Raw genomic sequence first — 25,155 nt, 5'->3', positions numbered from 1 at the left:
TATTGGTCATTACATTAGGCAAGATTCATTGGAGAAATGGAATAGCCTACATCTATTTAAAAGAAAAGTTTAGGCTAAGTACCTAGCTCAGTAGTTTTAGAGGCTTTCAGGTCTTAAAACTCCAAGATAAGCCAACAAACAGGCTGCTGTCTCACATTCAAAGGCAGTCTACTAACAGAATCCTCTTTTCCTCTACAAAACTCAACACATTTTCATACTTCTCTGTTCGGCTGATTAGATGAGACCCACATACATTATGGAGGACTATATGTTTCATGTAAAAACTATTATGTATCTGGGTACCGTGGCCCAGTTCCATTAATATGCAAATAAACATTACAACTATTCATGTTACAGATTTGCATATTCATATATTATGACCGAAGCAAATTATCAAACTTCTTAAGAGGAAAAATATTAATTGACTCTGAAGTGACATTCACAGCTAAACCAAAATAGTTTAAGACTGTTGCCTATCTGGGTTTCAGGTGTTCGTGACTCACTCTCTCTGAGGGGTGGCCAGTCAAAGCAAGAGAGACAGACATAGACACAACTATGTACACCTTACTGAAGTCTAACCTTGAGACATGGCTGTACAAGGAGATAAGAGACAGAAGTGCTTTATCATGTCCTTGCAGAAGCTGGGAAGAGTCCTATAGAAATGGTAGCAGCATTTAGGCTCCCTTTAGTAAAAAGATGACTCCCCTTGGAAGCAGAAGGCTAAGGAAGAAGGACACAAAGACACAACAGAGAACTCTCAGGATTTATAAGAAACCAGCTGAAATGAAGAGCCATGAGCACAGTAGAGCAAGAAGGATGGGAATAGCTAGAATTCATGCTATAGATTTGAACTTCATGAGCAAGCTAATGAGAAATTACTGAAGGTTCCATGTGTGAAGATGATGTACAGGTGGATTCTAAAAGGATGCTCTCAATTCCCTTGGGAGACTATAGCCTGGGATGTGTAGTGAGAGAGAGCAACAGAAGGAGGAAAGAAAATGGATAGGCACAATGATGAGGACGAGACCAAAAGAAAAGAATGGAATTCAGAACTGAGGACAGTCTAATATTCCTAGAGAATTCCTGGGTGGATGTTGGGTACCATGAGTTTAGGTGGAAATTATAGGAATAAGAAAAGATCTGAGGACAGATTAGAAGGTGGGGAGATGAGAAATTCATTCATTTGCACCAAAGGTGGGGTACACTGGCTAAAGAGCAAAGAAAACTTGAAGTGACTTAGTTGGGTGGGGCTTGGTAGCCATGAATTGAAACTGTATGAAGAAACAATGGAAAAAAGACCTTTGAGGGAGACTAAAGGGGTTACTGTTGAAAGTGTTGAATTTGAAATGGGTGAAATAGATAGCAAGAGACAGAGTATGAAGTGGGAAATATGCATTTAGGGTTTCGGAAAAGGAACTGCTAATATTCAGCAATTTGACAGCAGGGAGCATCCAGCAAATGGAAGACTGAGACACTGACCAAAAGAGCATTGAGAGAACATTGTCAACAAAGAGAAGAGGTTCCATAAGGGAAAGTAAGCAGCATCAAAGACAGAGACTGAACCCTAAGAGCAGGGGCTATCCCTAAAACTGTTGCCTGTCTCTGGAATATGTTCCCTTATCTGAACTACATTGTCGGCCAAAGTGGGAGAGGATGAACCTAGCCCTGAAGAAACTTGATGTGCCAGAGTTGATGGATACCCTAGGAAGGGGTGCTCCATTCTCAAAAGAGAAGAAGAAGGTGTGGGAAGAGACTTTGTGAGGTGGGAGAGGGAAAAGTGTAGCAGTCAAAATGTAAAGTGAAAAGTAAATTAATTAATTAATTAGTAAATTAATTAATTAATTAGGCTCCAACATAGACAACCACTGGGAACAACTCATTGGATACAACTGGTAACTGTTGTTTGCCCATGGCAAAGTGTTGCCTAACCTCCTTGATGCCAGTACCAAGCTGCAGAAGAAGAATAGGCAAAGACAAGAAGCATAGACACACAACTGCCAAGTGCCTTAGCAAGTTGCTAAAACAATTGACACAGCATGGTCCCAAATGAAAGCATCTCTAAGTATTCCATGCACAGGAAAGTCTAGAACCATGTATACAGTAACAATGAAACTGACCAATAGACTTGGATTTTGTACTGCTTGGTAGTACTAGTCCTTAACAAGCACTGTTCCTGTTCTTAAATTACCCCTTCCAACTCTGGGAACAATGCTATGTTAGCATGTAGTTTGCATAAAGTGTAACAAAGGCCTACCCAGGTGATGTTTTCTTGGTCCGAGTCAGAAAAGTGGCATATGGTGGTAGTAAGAATAGAAGAGTAGAGTCTAACACCAAAGGTTGTTCAGATAAGACCATCATTTCGGATGCTTTTCTGTCTCTGGCAGTACTGTGGATAGTGTCTCTTGCTCACTCTTTTGATAGTCCTTAAGCATTTTGACAAATTTCTAATATCCAATTTCTGAGGAGAAAATATTCAAGCTTAGGATGGAAACACATACCTGCAAACCCCCAACTCAGACAGCTGAGGCAGGAGGATCTTGAGTTTGAGGCCAGTCTGGGTTACAGAGTGAAAAACTTGTCTCCGAAAAAATAAAATTACAATTATAAGTAACAGGTATTTAAAGAAAATAGAGCTGCCAAAGGCATAAACTATCCATAATTTATGGGGAAGAAACTTCTGGAACAATTTGAAGGGTGAATAATCTAAAGAAAAACTATTGGTTTGTTTCACTTTTTGCTAAAGGATGGACAAGTTTACTTGAACATTAAACAGGTATGCACTGCTAATGAAGAAAAGAACTTAAAGAGACATGGAAGAGAAGATAAAAGGCATGTAGCAGTAGTTTGGCTAAACCACATTGTGCTTCTGATGAGTCTCATGTGTGCACCTGCCTAAGAGCTCTCTGGGTTTGCAAATGAAAGACACACACACACACACACACACACACATACACACCAGTTAATCTTAATATGCCTTGACTAACCCAAAGGCTGAGCACTTCTAATCCTCCCTATGGCTAGCACTCATTTTTTCTCTGGTACTCCTGGCTTAACACCCTCTAATTCTATATTTTATCTTTGTTGCTCTGTCTCCTTCTGGGTGGCCCCCTAGTCTCTGCTGCCCAAGATGCTTCTCGGCAGCCCTTCCTGGGGTGCCAAACTCATTCTCACCTACACTCTGGATGGCTTTTCTTCTGCAGCTCTAAATCTGATTTATCTCCCTCCAAATCATGGTGATTCTCCCTTCCTCTCTTCTAGTTCCTAGCCCATGCAAATCCCCAAGTCCCACCACAGTCTATCTCCCCAGCCATTGGCCATTGGCTCTTTACTGATCTATCAAAATCCAACTGGGGACAAGGACCTTCAGCATTTGGGCATGTAGATTCCCAATATGGGGGGGAGGGGCTGAATTAATTCAAAACATTAGAACCAATCCCCAACAAAGATAGCTTTCTATATTTCAGTATAGTGTTTCTGCAGAACCAATGTGAAAGAACATTCTAGGCTGTGTTGGCAGAATTCAGATGCAGAAGGATCTGTATGAAAGGCACTGTGTCGATGAACAGGAGCAGCTTCAAAAGAAGGGACCTAGCAATTAATCCTACACACGTGTATAGTTTATTTGATATGTGAAAAAAAATGTTAAGATACTCTCATGAAATGATGGAGGATATGGAGTGAGTGCTTGAAGGTCCATGAGAGAACAAAAACCTTCCAGTGGGAGAAGGAATCATTCAAGAGGCCTGGGCACTTGAAGGCTGTGGTGGAGCAGCAGAGGGCCCCTCGCTTTTATTGGGTGCTCTGCTTCCTTGCACTGGACCATGAATTTCTTCAACACAGAAATTCTATGTTCTTCATCCCTGAGATCACAGTGCTCAAAACAGGATCTACAGCAACTCTTGACTCCATGTCCTCGGGCTCTTGTCTTCAACTGCTACATAGAACTTACTATTTAAGTTAGGGGAGCCATACAATGCCCCAAGAAAGTAAGCAAGATGCTTAGGAAATCGCTGTATTAAATTTCACGTAATGAACTCTGTCACTCTTCTTAGGTTAGGAGACTGAGCAAGTATTTTGTAGTAGTTGGTAACTAAATAGGATTTTTATCCTGTTCACAAGGTGCCTGAACAGCCTAATTTAATTCTCTATGTGTCACAGAATCCGTTCCCAGGAAATCTGATGAGCTCTATCTGAACCTATTGCCACTAGCTTGTCTAGAGTTTGTAAAGAGCCTCCTATTTCTGATGGTGAGGCTGACATGAAATCTAAAGCTATGACTGAAAATCTTTCCTTTGTTTTATCCACATGCAGTCATGCTGCTATCTCAACTGAATGTGACAGGAATGGAGCATAAAGCAAGATTGGGAACATAGGGGGTCGTTTGGGTGATTTCATTACTTTCTTCAGCTAAATCATGGAATTGGTCAACTTACTACACTGGGTATTTAAAGGAAGCTAAGCAGGGGCATGGACATCCTGGCTAGGCAGCTCAGTTCCATTAATAGACAACCGTGAGGTCAGGAGCTGCTCAGACTTTGTGAAGCATGATTTTCTGAGCAAGGTGGGGTTCTGCAGGTTGACTGACATTCATTTATTAGTATTCGAGCATAAAGAGCCTTCTACTCTATGTTTTTATTACCTTGTACTCTTCTGAATTGTAGCCACGATGTTGAACCTAAATTATATAAGTTTTAAAGGAATGCCCTGGGAAAGACATTGCAATTGAACATGCTATTCCAAGATCCCTTGCTCCCCAGGGGATGCTTGCTTCTGGTGCCCATGGCATCTGAGCAGCAAGAGGAACTTTCAGAATACCCCCATACCTTTCCTTATCTCGCCACTTGTGTTGCAGTCTCAAAACTACGTTTAGGTTACATTCTTCTTTATAAAAAGAAGGATAAGTGCTGTCCATAACAATACAAAGAACCCAAAGATATTGGTGGCATTGGTTTTTCTCCTCTTTCATCTTCACTGGGCTACAGAGGACTGAAAATCAGGGATTCAACTTTGAAGATATACCCAGCTCCCCACTATCTTTTTTTTTTGTTTCCTTCCCAATCTACAATCCAGGAAGAGGCTACTATCAAGGTAACATCAAAGCCATCTTAAATAATCAATGATGAGAGCATTTCATAGACCTGGCTCCTTAAATTATGGAAATGACAAGGACATAAAACCTACACGAGCCTTTCTGTGATTTACTTAGAGAGCATCCTGAGCTGAGCAGCAGCTGAGTGAGTGCCATTGCTGAGTTACACACATCAAAATTTAATTAAGTTTCTGACCTAATGTCCCCCTGGCTTCATTGATTAGGGAAGTCACGAGTGGACCATGTCATTCTCAAGAAGACAGTGTAACTGTGAAGTCTGGGCAGTCTCTTTCCATTTCCTTTTAATCTGGGTGTTCTTTTCAAGTCTCATTAGATCATTATGTGTGTTACAGCACTGTTAATCTTTTTTTCAAAGAAATGAACTTTTCAAAATTGTGCATTTTTAGTGACTTCTGGAGTTACCATGGCAGCTTCATTATAATACATAGAGATGAACATTATCACAGCTCTGCCATATCTATCCAGGGTTGTCATAAAATGAGAATCCTGCATAAAAGTACATTCTCTGATCAGGTTCATGAAACTTAGCAGATCAAGTACCGAGGCTTTCAGATCAATGGTTTTAAATGAAAAACTTTCTATCACACACCACATATGTCTTCTTGATGACTGGCTTTCTGTCAGCAATATCTGGTTGTATTTAGAGGTACACAGTAGTGGCCAGTAGTCTCCCTTTTCCATCCTTTGCTGGCTGCTTGCCATGTGTAAGGACACTAAGAGTCCTTTCAGACCCTGAGTATTTTCGTCACTCACCTATCTGGAAGGATAGACTGTATAGTCATGGCATCTATATAGTCTCAGCCCTGGGTTCTGGGCAGTTATCAGTGATGGAGGAGTTATTACCTGCTGTGTGATGATTCTGGGTTGTCCTCCTTAAAGGTCCAGGAATGATCATCTTTCTGGCCTCCCAGCTCTATCGAATCATTCATTCTTCTCCTCTGGTGGACCACTCACTACCCTGAGCACATGCTTCAGGAGGTCCCTTCCCTAAATGGTTATGGGATCCAGCAGCCAAGATTTAACATACCTTGTGATACCTATAGTCACAGGTTCTACTCAATATCTCTAGACCTCAGTTCTCTCATAGCTAAAATGGTGTTGTGAGGATGAAGCACAATCATATGTAGGGAAGAAATGATGGAATTTCTAACTCATAATTTTAAAAGTTAAACAATTATATGTAGGTTGACAGAGATTGTACATAAAAAGAAAACTACCATTGTAAGAATTGTTTTTAGATCTTGACCTTTTAGTTGGTGAACGCTCCTGTGATATGATCACCCACAGCGTGTGACATCCTTCTGTGCTTTTTGGCGTTGTGTAAAGTCTGCTGGTTAAGACATCAGGGTGGCTCATTCCATAAGTAAACCTGTAATGAAAGCAGAGATTGGGGGTGTTCTGCATAATCCACTAGGTAAAGACAAAGACCAGATTCCTGAAAAGGCTATGACTTTAGATAAAAGCCAAGTTCAGATCGTGCTTGAATCATTAGGACACTCTTAAAAAGTTTGAGTTTTATCTTCTCAGTCCTTCTGTTAGGGCTTCTCTAAACTTGGAGTAGCAATGACTACTGTCATTGGTAGCACAAGGACACCTGTCATCTTAGAAGCTTCCTGTTCAAGAGACAGCAATTGATTCAGAAGCCCACAGTTGCTCAATGTGAAGATACAATAAGAGGGAGTATTCAACTCTAAATGAGACATCTATAACACACACACATACACACACACACACACCTGCCTGGTAAAATTTCCACTAATCATATTTTGTTTAGACTTCAAGTTTGCCTATAGTAATATTTACCATAAAATAAGAATACTACATTTTAGATTCATTCTAAGGACAGTTGTAGACTTTACTCTCTAATGAGACTCAAATTTAAAACAGTAATGAACCCAGATCCAAAAGTAAAGCAGAAAATGGCAGGCTTTTTTTCATAGAGACTAAAAATTGTAAGTGTGTGTCAGCCTTACCCTGTCTTTAAACCATGTTGGAAGCAAGAGAGAGAGCGAGAGAGAGAGAGCAAGGGAGAGAGAGAGAGAGAGAGAAACAGACAGACAGACAGACAGACAGACAGACAGACAGAGACAGAGAGAGACAGAGACAGAGACACAGAGAGAGACAGAGATACAGAGAGAGACAGAGACACAGAGAGAGAGTAAGCTGAGCTAACTGCTTAGCCTACTCTTCAAAGTCACTTCTCTGCTACCTCCAAACATTCTAAGTCTTGAAATAACAAGACCTGTGTCTTTTCTAGCTAAGGTTACCAAGGAATCTGTATCCTCTTAAAAATGACTTTCAGACCTGAAGCAAAGCCTCCCTTCTCTCTGGTAACAGCTGAAAGTACTGGTCATTCTAACTCAGCCTCTGTTTCCTCAGTAAATGGGTCAAAGAACCAACTCCACTTCCCCCTTGTCCCGACGAAGAACAAGTGTACCATGACACACAGAGGATAGTGTCAGCACCTAGGCTTGCATTAGCTTCTTTTGACTGAAGAATGACACCATAGAATTCATGTTGATCTTCTACCCCTATGGTGGGCCAGTGGAAGTGTCCATTGGTCTTTGCGGAAAAGGATCCGCATATCTACTGACCAAGCCTTCCCTATCTCTCCATGCCTTCACTTGGGGTTCTCTATCAGGATCTATTTTGATCCTCACAAGGAAACTTGTTTAAGTCAATCTGATTTGCTCATATTAGAGGCCAACAGTATGACCTCCCATGTCCTGTTTTGTCTAGAGCAATGAGAGTGATTAGAAAACCATGCTGATGTACGGAGAGAGAGCTGAGCCTACTACAGTGAGTCAGAAGCATTTGCCTTTGAAATGAGGTAAGCTGAGCTAGGATTTTGCATGAGACAAATTAGAGATACTATCTCTCAAGACCTGTAATTTCCTTTTAGAGAACATCTGTTGTCTGAAGGCAAGCAGGCAGGTCACATTGCTACCAGAAGCTGAGACCATTCACAATAATACCAACCTCAGCAATTAATGTATAAAGCAGCCATACTTAACATGCACACCATGTAATTCTGGAGGATATTGATGTAATTCATTGAAAGAGTAGCACATCAACTACCATCAATACTGTCAAACAGTTCTATGATTCTCCCACAAAGAGGGAAGCACAATTTCACCAGTACCCATCAACACTTAAATCACTCTTAACTTTTAAGACGAACATTCCATTTCGAGGGATCTTACCTGAATTCAACACATGTATGTTGAAATCTTAACTACAAGACCAATTGTTTCTGAATAGTTTGTAAAAGTATAACTCAGATATTCATCAAAATAAAATGGTTTCAAATTTTCGTAACATTGGTTTTATGGAAGACTATGCCATATTAAAAATAATAAGGCTCATGATATAGAATCAAGAATGTTCCCATTAGAAGCAGAATGAAGAAAGGAAATATGCTCCGTGTGTGTGTGTGTGTGATATTATTTAGCTAAAACCTCAGCATTAGTAGTTTGTATCTGACATCACAGTACTTGAGGGGTTGAAGAAAGAAGATTGCTGTGAGTGAAAGACTAACCAAGACTATAACATGGGACTTTGTCTCAAAAAGTAAAATTAAATTAAATAAATCAGGGGCTGAAAGCATAGCTCAGCAGTAAAAAGTGCTTGGTGCTCTTCCAGGGACCCACATTCTATTCTTAACACCTGCACTGGGCACCTCCCAACTGCCTGTCACTCCAGCTCCAGAGGAATATGGCATCTCTGGTCTTTGGGAGCTCCTGCACTCATGTGTACATACTCATCCACCCCCACATACATACACAAATAATCATCAATAAAAATATAACTTTAAGATTAACTAAGTAAGTAGTTTGATTAAACATGAGTTTTATTGATGCGTGCCAAGCACAGTGTTTCATGGCATAGTTAGAAAGACAGAAACACCTCCACCCTTTAGCAACTCTTGGAGGAAACCAAGTGAAGCTATAAAGGAAACTGCTTGTAACCAAGCTCAGACTTCTAAGAGGGGGTGTCAGTACCTGAGACTCCTAGCATAGACTTCTCAGATGAATCCACACAACCAAGACTGGACTGAGAGGAAACAAGAACATTACCTGAGGGGAATTATAAAATACCTACTTCATAGAATTTATACCATTCACCAGCAAACACCCTGAGTCTGTATATTTCAATAACCATTGAAAAAAACCACCTTGTTTGCCATAAGTCAGGTCTCCATATCCAAAACAATTGGAAGGATCAAAGAGCTATCCACTGTAATGAAACGTAGGCTAATTTTTAAAAATCAAGCCATTGGGGTTTTTTTTCGTGTCAATAAATTTATAATCTTAATTTATAAATAAATAAAATTTAAAAACCAATAATAGGATTTGGTACAGTAGCCAAGATAGTAATAAATATTTAAAAGGATATTTCTTGAATCTGGAGTGGAAGACTAGAAACCACAAATATTTAAACCACATATTAAATTTAAACAAAAGGGAGTCTTTGTGTCCTAAAAAAAGTACTTGAACCCTGATGTGTGCTGAAGGATCTTCCTTTCCTTGCTGTGTATGCATGTTATCAACTTTCAACACATAGATGCATTTGTTCCAATATATTTCTAAATAGAATACATTTTGAAGATGGATAAATAATCACCATACAAGGAATTTATTTGTACCATTCCCTGTCAGTTAGCTGTCTTCGGTCTGTCAAATGCATCGGGGCAGGATTTAGCATTTGAGTGAACATATGGCACATATGTTCTTGACCCATGGAGGGATTTACGAGGTGAGAATATCTCTTTTCGCCGTCCCCATGACAGCAGAAAATCAAGTTATCTGGAAGGTAAAGAAAAGTTTAGCTCAGTGGTCTTGATTTCCAGAACCACTATATATTGATTTTTCTGTCAATAGTTGTAGAACTCTAGGAGCAGTCCTTGCATGGATTTATATATGTGTTTACTCATTCATTTATTTTGTGGTGGGGCAACTGTTGCCTAACAAACACAATAAGCTTTTAAAGCAGTGGAATTTCAAAATATTTATTGTGTGCCTAAAATGGGGAAACCCTCCTTTAGGATGACGAATATAGGCAATGCTGGCTGATGGGTCCTTGCTCACAGGCTCAACAGGGTGATACGTCAAAATCCCTAACTTTAGTGAAAGTAGCTGACTTTAAAACATACAGTTTGGAATGACTGAATGTTGGTGTCTCGCATGACCGTTGTCCAGTAGAAACATACCAAGAAAGCCTATACCCCCACTTACACCAGAGCCCATCACCTCCCATCGTAATTTCCCTGGGGTCAAGAAGAATTGTGTACTGCCAAGAATTCTCACTTTCCAAGAACATCTGGAACAGCAAGAGTCAGCAATTTAGATCAAGAACTCTGAGCACCTAAGGACAGTGGTGCAAATTCTTAGAGAAGTCCTGTATAAGTGGTATAGTCCCCAAAGTAGTTGTCATAGCTGTTATCTGTATCCCGTGCTCACTTTCAACAGAACACAGGGAGAGGAAGCCTAACTATCACTCCAGACTCATTTTTCTCACTATTTCACACTTTGTAAGGTCATATACAGGTCTCTGAAAAAAAATATATATTATATGTATATATATTATATATACACATAATATATATGTGTATGTATATATATTCATAAATATATGTATATATATATATATATATATATATATATATATATATATATCACATACTGGTTTCTTTTTTGCATTTGGTTTTATTCCCTCTTTTTCCTCAATCCTAACCTTTGTAGGCTAAGCATGGCCTATGGTCCAAGTCATACTATAGGTATAATTTTGCTTGGGAAGTTTGCCCAGGCATGCCATTATACACACCTGAGTTTTTGTTCTCCACTGAATCTGGCTCTGGCACAGCTTAAATCACCCATGGTTATAATTGTGCTTAATGGTTTCATTTTCCTGTCAAACCATAAGCTCCTACATTCTGCCCTTTTTCTCAATATATTCATTCCAGCATTTCACACAACTTTTGGAACATATAAATGATAAACATACATTTTTAGTAAACTGAAATAAACATCCTCAAGCATGGTGTGACAGCAAATGTTTTACAGACTTTTGGCTTAAAATTGACTCATACTCATAATTGACCTGAGTGGGTCATAGGAGGCCAGATTAATGGCTTTCCTTAATTTTTACTGTCTTATCTTTGTGTCTATCTTCAAGTTCACTAGTTGAAGCCTGACTCTTCAGAGTCCAGGAATTTGAGCATTCTATTTTATTTCATGTCATTCCCAAATGTGATGTGTCTCCCCAACAAATTCTGGAGGTGGTTCTTCTCATTTGTATGTCGCACTGTGTGAGCATTCAGTATCAGCTGCCCAGACTTCAGACTCAGCAGATCTGGGCTGGTGGTAACTTTAATACCCAAATTCAGGGGTCTCTGCAAGCACCATGGCAAGCAGGGGAATGAACTGCAAAGAGAAGAGAATGAAAGCTAGGTCCAATCTGACTTAGTCAGACTGGATCAAACTTCAGAAATCTGATGCCAGGTAGTTTATTGCCAGCATATTTAAACACAGTAGAATTTGGGGAAAGGTTTCCAGGCAACAGTCATTCCCATTCCAGGTTTCCAGGCAACAATCATTCCAATTCTGGGTACGCAATAAAGCTTAAGGTGTGACTATGTAAAAGATCCTTTGCAAAGTACTGGTGACCTTGAAGACAGATTCTGTAGCTTAAAGACTTAGAATCTAGTGTGTTCTCTGACTGAGAGAGCATAAAGATCAGCAGGCCTTAAGGTACATATACCATCTCCCCTAAAAATGGGTTCTAATGGCTGGGAGCTAAAAATAAAGGTCTAGAGAGGGAAAGTCTGGGATAAATATTGTGGAAATTTTAGGTAAGCCGATATGGGTAGCACAAGTCAAGTCATTAAGAATATCTACTAACAGCCTTCTGGGTGGAAAACAAGCATTTCCTCCATTGAGGAGACATTCCTACGTGATTAACATTCCTGGTTTCCTTTGTAATCTGTGGGCACAAGAACATTTGTGACCACTACATCCAAGAACCATGCGTAGCTCATATCCTGACCAGTCTTATTCTTGGAAAGGTTTGTTCAGACATACCTGCATCCTCCATAATCTGTCAGGACACATCAGTTTTTGTGGGTCATATTTGACATTGACCCATTTCATAAATAAACCATTCAATCAATCGTCTTGAGAACTTGCTTATCATGAAGCCAGGGCTACAAGTACACTGCTTACCCATCTGTTAGAGGGGTAGATGGGTGTAGAAATTGTAAAATAGAAAATGATTTGGCTAGAAGTCACAGTGATGAGTGAAGATAAGTGGTACCTGGAACCAGAGTCCTTCAGATATGATCACAGAGCCATGCTCGCTCCATCTTTGGAGGAATGAAGCCATCCACTAGGTGGAGGGTCATACATATCTACCTTTCTCAGGTGGACTCTGATGTGTTCCAGAAATTAGTCCCACTCCTGTTTATATATAATGAGGAGTATTTTCTAGGTCATTTAATAGTACTTAGAGAAATAAGCAGTATCGTCTGTGGGACTATTTTAAGCCCCAATTTCAGAACTAGATGAGGAAAAGAATTAAACTTACTCAAACAAAAAATAGCAAACCCGAATTTAGCAAAAATGCATAACAGTCTTTAAAAAGAAATGAATAGATCAAAAATAAATTTAATTGTTCAGGGACCATCAATAAATAAGAAAAGTATAAATCTTTTCATACTATTGTGAATTAATAAAATCCATATAAGAGTAACAAGGACATATACTTTTGTAAAAGTTTTTTTAAAATTTATTTATTTTATGTATATGAGTACACTGTTGCTCTCTTCAGACACACTAGAAGAGGGCATCAGACCTAATTACAGATGGTTGTAAGCTACCATGTGGTTGCTGGGAATTGAACTCAGGACCTCTGGAAGAACAGTCGGTGCTTTTAACTGCTGAGCCATCTCTCCAGCCCTTTTTAAAAGTTTTTAATAATAAATTAATTAAATTATGCATTAATTTTATGCTGATAGAAAATATATAATCCATCTTTGTTTAAAATTAGAATGAATTATTTATAATTGTAGAATATGATCTACATGTAACATCTTTCCTCTACCCTACTATTGAGACAAATCCTTTAATAAAAGGACCAAAGAAGAGTGTTCATATTCTAGTGGAATATCCTGTGCATATTCCGTAAATGCCTGACAACACCACCTACCCTTCTCTCCCATACCACACACATATGCAGCAGCCCCTGTTATGTAATAAAACCCTCTCTCTTTCAATTACCTCCTGCAGCATCTCTCTAGGCTTGTCCATAAAACCACCTCCCTTGTCTTTAGAACCACTCTCCTGGCACATATAAACACAGCCAGAAAAAAAGCAATTTGTGCACATAAACTAAAGCCCATCGCTGTCAGTGGTGACACAGAGCATGGGTTGGATTCTTGCTATGAAACAATTCTTCATTGAGAACAAACAGCAATGGAAAGTGATTTACCCTGCTTACTCCACATATTCATACTTTATTTATCATTGCAATTAGTTCCATGCATATCAGAAGGAAGGAGTGCCCACTACATTGTCTGCAGAATGGATAGATATCCCCCCCAAAAAATACTTTTAAAGTAGTCATTAATAACTTTTATTTAGAAATATGAGGAGAGGGACAAAGAAAACAGTATTACTAGAGTATGAGTACACATCTATTGAAATGATTCCAACACATGTCTAAAAACAAAGGAAGAAAATGAAAAGTGGGAGAGGAGGTTTGATGAGGAAAAAGTGTGGAAGCAATGAAAAACAAAGTGGGTAGTTTTAGGGCCTGAGAGACAACCCACCCTCATGCATTAATGATACAGTCATTATGCTTGCCTCCGTGCGTGCGTCCGATGGTCTCAGTACCGAGGTATACTGTTAATTGGGGTTTATGCACCTCTGAGTCAATTAACTTTGTTTTATTAATGCATAATTCAATATTGTTATGTATAGCAAAACCCTTAAAAAGGATTTTTGTAATTCCTCCTTGGGATGTGGCCTGAAATATTTCAAGGAAACACCCACTGTCAAGTGCGTGAAAATGAATAATTATGGGAGCCCTAAAACCCCACAGTTGAGCAGACAAGACAGCTGCTATTATTAAGCACTGCAAATTGAAAGTATGGGTCCTATCATTACAAGAACAAAGACATTGCTGGGATAATTATGGAAACGCTATAGCTCCGTTTTTCTGCTAATGCTTCTGGTAGAATGTTTAAAAGCCTCAAAAGGTTAGGAGAGAGAGCTTCGTTTCTGAATCTCGTTACTCACTTCGATGAATGCATTTTTCTACCAATTGTAGTCATAACGGAGCTTGAGATCCCTGCTTCACTAAGATAAGAAAGCAAGAAATTAAATGATAATAAACATCGTGTGGGCTCGGTGGGGGGGATATTGTTTAATGTCAGCGGTGACTGAAACCACCTTCTAGATGACTGAGGCTTTGTTGGCCTCCTCTGTTTATATTAATTTCTCCTTTTCAAAGGCCATTATCTTAAATTGCATGTTATATAACTCGAGCCGCCTCCCTCCAGCCCACAGAACCACTTCGAAAGCAACTTGATGATGCATATTGTCGGGGGGGGGGGGCGGGGGGGGAGTGGAAATCACTCCTAGGCTTAGCATCCAAGGAAGATTACAATCTTGAGACTGTAATGGGAATGGATTAGACTTTGTACAATTTCCTTTTGTCACGTGAATTGAATCCCGTTGTGTTCTTTTCTATGCTGCCTTCAATCACTGTCTCGCACACAAAAATGATCTTTGAAAGTGTTAGCGTCCCTTAAGCTACCCTGGCCTGCTTTTAAGACAGCCAGAAGCTTACTGTTTGATTGGCTCTGGCTTCCCCCTCTGTGAAAACAAAACAAGGAGAGTCAAACAAGCCTGCCTAACAGATGATAGAACCCTGCAAAAAAGCAACCCCCCCCGCCCCCCTTTTTGCCTCAGGCAGCTCCAGCAAGGACGGTTGAGATTTTCATGTTGATCACATGCTAAAAACAAATTGAAAGGAAAGGGAGAGCATGACCACATAAATCCAGTCCTGCGCCAGCAATTGTAGTTCCTTCCAGAGAGAAAATGAGGCACCATGGACGTCCCTAACTGCACACAATATGGCTTCAAGTTTCCAGAGACCACAGGTTTTCCCTCTCCTGTCAGGCTCTCCACGTGCTCGCTGCTTCCAAGGTTAAAACGGAGCCATTCAGACATCAGTAGCATCTATGGACTTTGATAGTGCCTTGAACTGACCAACAGCAAAAGAGGAAACAAATATGCCTGTTAACGCTGGAAGTGAGAGGCTCCCTGCTTCAGAGCTAGATTCTGTTTTGATCTCTGGGGTCTTTGATGTTGGGCAGAATTGCTGCTGCCTGCAACAAGGTCCTCGGGACTTTGGGTGCATGCAAATTAAACTCATTTGGTTGAAGTTGAAAAGGAAGCTATTTTTGCTACTTATTTTTGATGTATGGATCTCATGGAACTATAACCACCAATAAATAACTGATTTCCTCAAATAATATCCGTAAAATTTTCCACATTAAAGTACACACACATTCTTTCAAAACTATATGCTTTCACTAAGTTGAAAAACTGAAGCTGTTCGCATTTTATTATCTGCTCCAAGTGGCTTGAGCTATCCCAATTTATGTAGAATGCTAGAACATTCATTTGTTGAGACAAATGTCTCAAGTAGCAATGAAGAAGGTGTGATTTAAGGACTAGGAAGCCAGAGGTGATACTATCTTGGATCTGTGAGGTGTGTTCACCACGTGGGATCCAAAATCAGCTTGATCTTTGAACTGATTTTACTCTGTGCTGTTCTTGGTAGGCTCAGACTTAAGTTGTAGCACATGTCCCTATAGAAACTACAAAACATTTCTGAGAGGATAAAATGGTTTTATACTTACATTCTTTGGTAAACTTGGAATTGAGAGTCAGCATCAGCTACACAATCCCACGGGAATGAAACTAATATGGTGGCAAACTAGTCTGAAAGAGTCTCCTTCAAGTCCTGTTCGCTGATTAGCCCTGATCTCTCTCAATATAAAAACTGATGAGACTGAAGTACCAACTGAGAATATTAACACATGTGCCACTTAATGACAGGGACACTTGGAGATTTACAGGTTTAGCAGTGTGCAGAAATCAAGAATGAACTTAAATGAAAGTAGGGAAAAGTAGAGGATATGGTCCACTCAATGTGTCCCTAATGCAATCAGGAGAGAATCACAAGATGCCCGAGGCTTACTCTGGCCAGAACACAGCAACATCATTCCAGAGCTGCTTTTTTTTATTATTATTATTTCTTTTTATAATGAAGAGAAGAATAACACTCTAAAATAAAATAAAACTTACATAACATTAAATACCCAAGTCAGTAATGACTGTTTCAAAACCTTCTAGTATTATATATCGTTTGCAAGTCTCAGAGCCAGATACTCATATACCTGGCATCACAGTAGGTGTGCTGACCACAGCTTAGTAACTCATTGCACTAAAGCATGGTGGTGGCTATGAAGTCACAAAGCGATGGGATATGGTATCTCCCCTACCATCTATAGAATTAAGATCATTTATGGCTGGCATTGACTGAAGGGCTATTATGTGGCTCAGGATACTAATAGCAATCTCTTTCCTGTAAGAGGCTCATTTTAAGGGCTTCACATGTGGATTCTCTTACAGCATGATTTCACTTATTGAGGAAATATTTCTATACTCCTGCATCAGATAAAGCCAAGGCTTGAAGACCCACTCTTCACTCATGTTGGCTCAGCTACTAATGCTCATTTTGTCTATTATTTACTAATGTCTATCACATTAACTGACTCATAGAGTTAACTCTCCAAGGCCTTTCAAGACACTAGCTGATTTTTCAGTAAAAAAATAAAAAAAAAAATCATGTTAGTTACAAAAGTCTTTGTACAAGGTTGGTGACAGGAGAGTGAAGCCACAGGACTCAGTACAACAACTATTCCTTTTGCATTTCAGGTACCAGAGGATCCTGTGGGTTGCCACAAGACAAGAAACAGGATGATAACCTGAAATAGACACAGAGCTATTGCTATAATTGCCTGTCTAGAAGTTAGGTAAATCATCTAAACTGTAAGGTGGGAAATTTCTCTTATTACATAAATCAGAGTCTAAACACTTTTTTAAATGGGCATATACCTTCTGTTAATACATTTATTGGTTTTGGTCCTATTTCATAATTGTTTTGACATGGTGAGCAGGACTCGTCCTCTAACATTGGGGTTCTGCCCACTGAAGGCTAGGGAAGTGTGTGACTTCCCTTGTGCATCAGGGTTATCTGGAGCCAGAAAATTAATTCACATGAACTGTCAGTGGGAATCTGTGCTTCCATTGAATAGTTATGGTCCTTCAGACATTATTCTTCATAACAAGACATCAAAACTCCCTCAAGAATCCTGCAAGAGAGATGAGCATTTCCTGGAAATTATGACTTATCTTCTATTATCCCTATTTCTATTGAAATCATTTCCAATTACTGAAGGATAATAGAGTCAATGACCAACTCTGGAAATAATTGCCTGTGTTGGAAACAGTTGGTATGCAGATGCTCTTCAACTCACAGTGAAATTATGTCCCAAGACCCACTCCCTTCAAGAAATTAAAAATGTCAAAGTAGATCTTGTATCTTGGGTCTCTCAGAGACGAGTGGCACAGGAGAGCTCACTGGCCACAGAAGCAACAAAGCTTCTTGGACAGGGTCCCTTCGGGCCTTCATCCTCAGCCAGGAGGCAGAGCTGAGACCCAGACCAATGTGCACCTTCTCTGCCAGAGGAGAGCTTGTCTGCAGAGAGTTCTCTGATCACTGGGACTCAGAAGAGAGTTGGACTTCCAGGAGTGCTGACAGAGGCTAACAGAATCACAGGAGGAACAAGCTCCATCCAGAGACAGCTAGAACATCTAACACCAGAGATTACCAGATGGCAAAATGCAAACATAAGAATCTTACTAACAGAAACCAAGACCACTCAGCATCATCAGAACCCAGTACTCCCATGACAGTGAGTCCTGGTACCCCAACACACCCAAAAAGTAAGATTCAAATTTAAAATCATATCTCATGATGCTGGTAGAGGATTTTAAGAAGGGCATTAATAACTCACTTAAAGAAATAAAGGAGAACACTGCTAAACAGGTTGAAGTACTTGAAGAGGAAGCACAAATATCCCTTAAAGAATTGCAGGAAAAAACTGCTAAACAAGTAAAAGTCCTTAAAAAGGAAACACAAAAATCCCTTAAAGAATTACAGGAAAACACAACAAAACAGGTGATGGAATTGAACAAAACCATCCATGATCTAAAAAGGGAAGTAGAAACAATAAAGAAAACCCAAAGGGAGACAACTCTGGATATAGAAATCCTAGGAAAGAAATCAGGAACCATAGATTCGAGCATCAGCAACAAAATACAAGAGATGGAAGAGAGAGTCTCAGGTGCAGTAGATTCCATAGAGAAGAACATGGGCACAACAATCAAAGAAAATGCAAAATGCAAAAAGATCCTAACTCAAAACATCCAGGACATAATGAGAAGACCAAACCTAATGATAATAGGTATAGATGAGAATGAAGATTTTCAACTTAAAGGGCTAGTAATAACTTCAACAAAATTATAGACCTAAAGAAAGAGATAGCCATGAACATACAAGAAGCCTACAGAACTCCAAACAGACTGGTCCAGAAAAGAAATTCCTCCTGATACATAATAATCAGAACAACAAATGCACTAAATAAAGATAGAATATTAAAAGCAGTAAGGGAAAAAGGTCAAGTAACATATAAGGGCATTATTAGAATTACAGTAGACTTCTCACCAGAAACTATGAAAGCCAGAAGATCCTGGACAGATGTTATACAGACCCTAAGAGAACACAAATGCCAGCCCAGGCTACTATACCTAACAAAACTCTCAATTACCATAGATGGAGAAAGCAAAGTATTCCATGACAAAACCAAAATCATACAATAACTTTCCACGTATCCAGCCCTTCAAAGGATAATAAAGGGAAAACACCAACACAAGGACAAAAATTATGCCCTAGAAAAAGCAAGAAAGTAATCCTTCAACAAACCTAAAAGAAGACAGCCTCGAGAACAGAATCCCAACTCTAACAACAAAAATAACAGGAAGCAACAATTACTTTTCCTTAATATCTCTTAATATCAATGAACTCAATTTACCAATAAAAAAACATAGACTAACAGACTGGCTACATGAACAGGACCCAACATTCTGCTGCTTACAGGAAACATACCTCAGGGACAAACACAGACACTACCTCAGAGTAAAAGACTGGAAAACAATTTTCCAAGCAAATGGTCCAAAGAAACAAGCTGGAATAGACATTCTAATATTGAATAAAATCTACTTCTAACCCAAAGTCATCAAAAAAGACAAGGAGGGACACTTCATACTCATCAAAGGTAAAATCCTCCAAGAAGAACTCTCAATTCTGAATATCTATGGTCCAAATGCAAGGGCAGCCACATTCATTAAAGAAACTTTAGTAAAGCTCAAAGCACACATTGCACCTCACACAATAATAGTAGGAGGCTCAAACCCCACTCTCATCAATGGACAGATCCTGGAATCAGAAACTAAACAGAGACACATTGAAACTAACAGAAGTTATGAAACAAATGGATTTATCAGATACAATTTGCAAAACACATGAAATCAAGAAAAAAGGAGGACCAATGTGTGGCTACTTCATTCCTTCTTAGAATGAGGAACAAAATACCCATGGAAGGCGTTACAGAAACAAAGTTTGGAGCTGAGATGGAAGGAAGGACCATCCAGAGACTACCCTAGCTGGGATCCATTCCATACACAACCACCAAACCCAGACACTATTGCATATGTCAGCAAAATTTTGCTGACAGAACCCTGATATAGCTATCTCTTGTGAGGCTATGCCAGTGCCTGGCAAATGCAGAAGTGGTTGCTCACAGTCATCTATTGGATGGAACACAAGGCCCCCAATGAAGGATCTAGAGAAAGTACCCAAAGAGCTAAAGGGCTCTGCAACCCTATAGGAGGAACAACATTATGAACTAACCAGTACCCCTCAGAGTTTGTGTCTCTAGTTGCATATGTAGCAGAGGATGGACTAGTCAGCCATCAATGAGATTAGAAGCCCTTGGTCTTGTGAAAATTATATGTCCCAGTACAGGGGAATGCCAGGAAGCTGGAGTGGGTGGGTTGGGGAGCAGGGCGGAGGGAGGGTATAGGGGACATTTGGGATAGCATTTGAAATGTAAATGAAGAAAATATCTAATAAAAAAAGATTAACCATCAGAAATATATATATATATATATATATATATATTATCAAAGAGTGTGGGTAACAACTGAGATCTCTGGTGAGCAATGAACATCTACATCCTGATCATTTGGTGACCAGAAGCTTCTGGCTACTCCCACCAACACCCTATGAGATGGTATTAGCCTGGTAAAGGAGCAACATTGAAAGGTCAAAGGATGACTTGTTCTGAACATGTATCACATTTACACTGTTCCAAAGTAAAATAAAAAAATTTAAGTTGAGTAAATTTGTTTTTGAAGCAACAATAGCCATGATATCAGTAAACAATATGTTCTATACATGCTGATAATGTGCTTTAGAATCATGGCTCACTGGTTTTTCAGACAGAAATAATCGCAATGAAGATAGTTGATACTACCTATGTGGACTACTCTCAGAATTTTATGGGGAACATTTTTGTTGATTTACCCCAGTGAGGAATTCATGAGTGAAAACTATATACTCAGTGTCCAACAGAAGCTCAGATTGTCCCAAATAACATATAAATGTGATTTCAGATATTTGCATGGAAAAAATGCTATATTTTTATTACACATTTTTTAAGTTAAAATTTAGTATCATATAAGATTATTAAACTTGAGTAATAATACTGATTTTTAAAACTTGCATGGATGTTAGTTTCATCACTTCTTATTTCACTTCCCAAAGTAGAGAGAATGCGTTATAAAATTTTGACTACTGGAAGATTTTTCTTTTTATCTGCTAAAGCTGAAATCAACAAAGGGAAAATGAAGACATAATTGGATAGAACACACAAGAGTTCCTTTTGGAAGCTTTCGCAGTAGAATATGTCCAAGCAAGAGCTAATACGGTAGCTCATGAAGGATGAAAGTAGCTGACGTAATATTCTAAAACCGAGCTTTGGTTAAATAGCTTAACCTTCTTAGCTCTTATTGAAGCCAGGAGGGAAGTGTTGAGTTCAGCAATTTTTCCTCAACGGCATCTAAGAGAACACTTTAGAAAGTTTTCCATTGATGCCAGGGCCAAGTTTCTGTTGTGTTGTAGAGGGCAGCAACTCTGCTTCCTCTCCAGGCCCTCTGGAGGATCACTCTCATTTCCAAACAGAACTCTCCAAGACTAAAACAATGCCTAAGAGAAGCAGGCTGGAAATCTTGGCTCTCACAACTCTAACTTGGAAGTATTTACATTCCTTTGTATTTTAGCCCATCTGGGTCGGATGAATGAAGTCTTGCCCAAAAACTGTGACCTTTGAATAAGCTTCAAACTGCTCAGTGGGCCAGTTGGAACAAATGTTCAAGAGCATCAAAGAACCATCTTTTTAGAGAAAGATAAAGATGAAGGCGAGTGTAACTATCCCAGTAGGATTCTGTCCATCTTCTTAATAATTCAATCACCTGTGTAATTATAAAACCTAAATTGTGCTCACCTCTGTGCCCTCCTTTCTTCTTACATAAATGTAGTCAAGCTAGCTACAGTACAGAGCTATCTTCAAAGAATATCAGTTATTTTTTTCTTTAAAGCCAAAGGATGATTAATGAAAGAAAATGTAAATCAAGAGAAAGCATCTTATTAATTAAAATCCCAAATTGAGCAGCATAAATTAGATTGGTTCAAGATAGTAGCTAAGTCTTTTTACACACAAAAATAAGCATGAACATATGAAATGTTCACTAAGTTGTTTTTTGAAGAAAATGAGGGCTATGATTAATAAATGAGTATGTCTCTATAATGTTTGGAAATGCTGATTAAAATTCCATTTCAGAGATATGAGCCCATCTAAAACAGAGTGCTCTAAATATGATTTTGCTCATATAAAGATTGCAATTAATGATGTTGATGTAAATAAATATTTATAATATGCTTAAGTGCACTTGGTGTGTTCTGGATGTGTTGGGATCTGTCATTCGAGTTCCATTTATATTACCTCATTTCATTCTTAAAGATTCTCGCTCAGTGAGGTCACCATTCCGTTGAGTGACTAAGTACTGTGAGTGACTTGTCTTAGCTCTCATGAATTTGGAATGAAGTTAACATAGAAATGGTGACTGATTGAGCCAATGAGCCAAAAGCTCAAGTGTGTGAGTAAAAGTTCAGAGTTCCCAGCTTGTAATAGTCAAGGATGAACAAGATGAACAAAAATACTACAGGGATTTCACAGAATCATGGAGAACCAAAAGCCAGGACTCAAGAAGAAGCAAGATGAAGAAGTTATGTGGGAGCTGCTAAGGGTGGCTCCTGCCTCGAAGAACTGCTCCTCGTTATCTTTCCCTGCTTTCTAATGGCTGCGATCATTCTTCCTGGCTTGCTGTTCCAGCCACAAAGAACAATTACTAGGCTCTCCTTTCAAATCTTACATTTCTGTAGTACAGAGTAATGGAACCTCTCAGCAGTGGGCATTTGTGAGGCCTTCCCGTCTTCTGACTCAGACAACAACAACAGTCACTCCATGGGACCATCATGACTGCTGGGGAACACCTTCTTACATTTATGTGGAGCAATGGTCTCCAAATTGATAATTTCTTGGACAGCTACATCCAGAACTAACTGTGCATTTAGCTTTGCAGAGAGATTTACTCACCCTCTAGAAAGCAGATGCCCTCCAGTCTCATCCTCAGTGGTCAATAGTGTACCATAACGTCTAAGACCATCTGGCCAAGTTGTCAGGTCTTCTAATCAGAAACTGGACAGCACATCCCCACACAATGTTGAAAGCTTTTGGACATTAGAATTAAACTAACTCAAAAGATACAGCTTTGAAGCAATACACTGGTGTAGAGAGTAAAAAACCCCCAAATGGCCTGCTTTGGACTTGAAATTGAAAGTAGAAGACACAGGGAAGAGATTTCTCCAGTTACTTGATCGACTTAAAGACAGACTCTCCAAAGAAAAACACAGCTGCCTTGACTCTTTTTACTGAACTTGCATTAACCAGGGAGGATTAAGCTCAGATCACACAGAGACAGAATACTGAACGACACACAGAGAGTCTGAGGAATTTTGTCCCAGCACCTCGTTCCTTGAGCTTATTGCCTTTAAAAACCCATTTTCATTCCCCTCTAAGAGTGCCTTACAGCCCCTACTGCACTACATTCCCTTCCTCCTGTGAAGAGGCATTTAAGCTTCAACCGTATCCCCCTTTGAATGTCATGGTTTGTATGACTCTCATGCACACATTAATGAGAGCTTGGTTTTCTCCTGTTGATCTCTTGTGTTTTCAACTACTGAACCGTTAGATGAAAGGTTTGAACAACAACAATGACAAAATAAGCCCCATTTGATATAGTGAAAAAGAAGTGTGAAACCATGGCAGATGCTGGATGAAATACCTCTTGGGAGGCCAAGTTATATATCAGTTGTCTGATAACAGCGGTTTATGCCACATCAGATGATCAGCACCACCTGATTCATGCTTCTCCTCTCTGAGGGAACGTTTTATTTCTTCAATCCTTCTATCATACGTTACACTCTGAATGTGGTTTTTCTGTACCTCCACTCCTCCTGTTCTTCTCACTCCTCTCTTCCTCAGATTCACTCCTCCTCTTTCGTTTCCCTTCAGAGAAGAGTTGGCTTCCCAGGGGTGTCAACCTAAAATGGTGTAATGAGTTACAGCAAGGCTAGACACAAACTTTCATATTGAGACTCGACTAGACAAACCAGTAGGATGAAAAAGGTTCTAAGAGCAGGCAAAAGAGTCAGAGACAACTCCACTCTCCCTGGTAGGAGCCCCCCTAACACCTTAAGCTAAACAACCATAGCATACATGCAGAGGACCTGGCTCAAACCCATGCATGCTCTGTGAAGCCAGATCCCTAGGAACACCGAGCACTCTCCACCCAAGACAGACACTGAAAACTCTTCCTGCCTCTCCTGCCTGCAGCTTTTCCTGGATAGTATTTGTGTGAGCCCTGATTGAAGGATGCCATTGTGGGCCTCTTAGTGTTTCCTAAATTTGCCCAATCAAGCACTGGCAAATGTTTCATTGTGTAATATTGCACAGAGATCATCTCAATTTCACGATTCTGGCTTTGGGTAGTTTCGTCATGAGAAAGTAACCTATCACATTTCTGTGTGTACATGTTTAGGTGTGTATCAGTGAAGTATAAACTACAGCTTCGTTGGTGTCAGAAGTATTCTACAGACAGAAACCTATGGAAGAAATGGAGGAACTGAGTGGGATCATAAAATACCAGAACAGGATAATAATAGCAATGATGGTGTAAATTGTGTGCGGCAAATACTGGTGTCAGAGCTGTCCCCTCAGGTATGACGTTCTATGTCTGCCAATGTCAGACATAAAAACACACAATGTACCTGTGTAAATTCAGCACATTAAGGGCTTACCAAGAACCAACCTATCACCTCTGAGGAAGCAATCAGACACAGATTACTAAAGTAATTGCATGTGGTTGAACAAGTAGTACACCCCACAGACCTAGAAAGTACTTCCCAGGTCAGTCATAACAAATTTTCATATTATTGCAGATGTGTAACAGATAACGACAAATCTTAAGGAATAAAAGATGCCCTTTTCAAATTGATGCAAAGAAGCTATCCAGGGTAAAATAATAGCGGTTGTCATTTCCCGGTACATCAGAGGCAACTGAGATAAGCTACAAACAAAACTCCCCTTCTATGTTAACAAATGCATCTTCCAAAGAAAGGCATTGCTACCTTGGGAAATTGAGCATTTAGTCTTTTGTTCCCAGTCAGGGACT

General features: G+C 39.5%; 1 long non-coding RNA gene across 1 annotated transcript; it reads left to right on the top strand.

Moving 5' to 3' along the window:
- The first annotated feature begins 11,770 nt into the window (after positions 1 to 11,770).
- Gm33981 lies at positions 11,771 to 24,857 on the top strand. Its single transcript, XR_380715.2, has 3 exons — positions 11,771 to 11,859; positions 17,116 to 17,234; positions 24,523 to 24,857. It is a non-coding gene; the product is annotated as a predicted gene, 33981 (long non-coding RNA).
- Positions 24,858 to 25,155: the final 298 nt, after the last annotated feature.

Source organism: Mus musculus, chromosome 10, assembly GCF_000001635.26.
Source record: "Mus musculus strain C57BL/6J chromosome 10, GRCm38.p6 C57BL/6J".
Lineage (NCBI taxonomy): Eukaryota > Metazoa > Chordata > Mammalia > Rodentia > Muridae > Mus > Mus musculus.
Note: the sequence above shows the minus strand (reverse complement) of the source record. Positions and strands in the feature narration are given on the sequence as shown.